Source organism: Orycteropus afer, unplaced genomic scaffold (assembly GCF_000298275.1).
Source record: "Orycteropus afer afer isolate SDZICR_OR568_19922 unplaced genomic scaffold, OryAfe1.0 scaffold00006, whole genome shotgun sequence".
Classification (NCBI taxonomy): Eukaryota; Metazoa; Chordata; class Mammalia; order Tubulidentata; family Orycteropodidae; genus Orycteropus; species Orycteropus afer.
The window spans coordinates 23,972,232-23,972,528 of NW_006921593.1; positions in this window are offsets into that span (position 1 = coordinate 23,972,232).

Consider the following 297-nt stretch of genomic DNA (forward strand, 5'->3'; position numbering starts at 1 on the left):
CGCCGCCCACGGACCGCTGCGTCCTCCGCGGCTTCCCAGCGCGCCGGATCCCGGGGAATTGCGCCAGCTCCGCCCCTCCGCTCTGGGCTTCCTGGGACTTGTAGTCCGCGCCGCGCCGGGTCCCGCGGGACGCGCCGAGAGGGCGCACGCCGCGCTCGCTGCTGTTCTGGGGCCCGAGGCGTTCGGCCAGGGCGCGCGAGCAGGCGGCCGGTGGACCGCGCTCCTGGGTCGCCGGCCCCCATGCCGGCCCGGCCCCGCTGCCTCCTGGCCCTGCTGACCCCCGGCCTCGCTCCCACT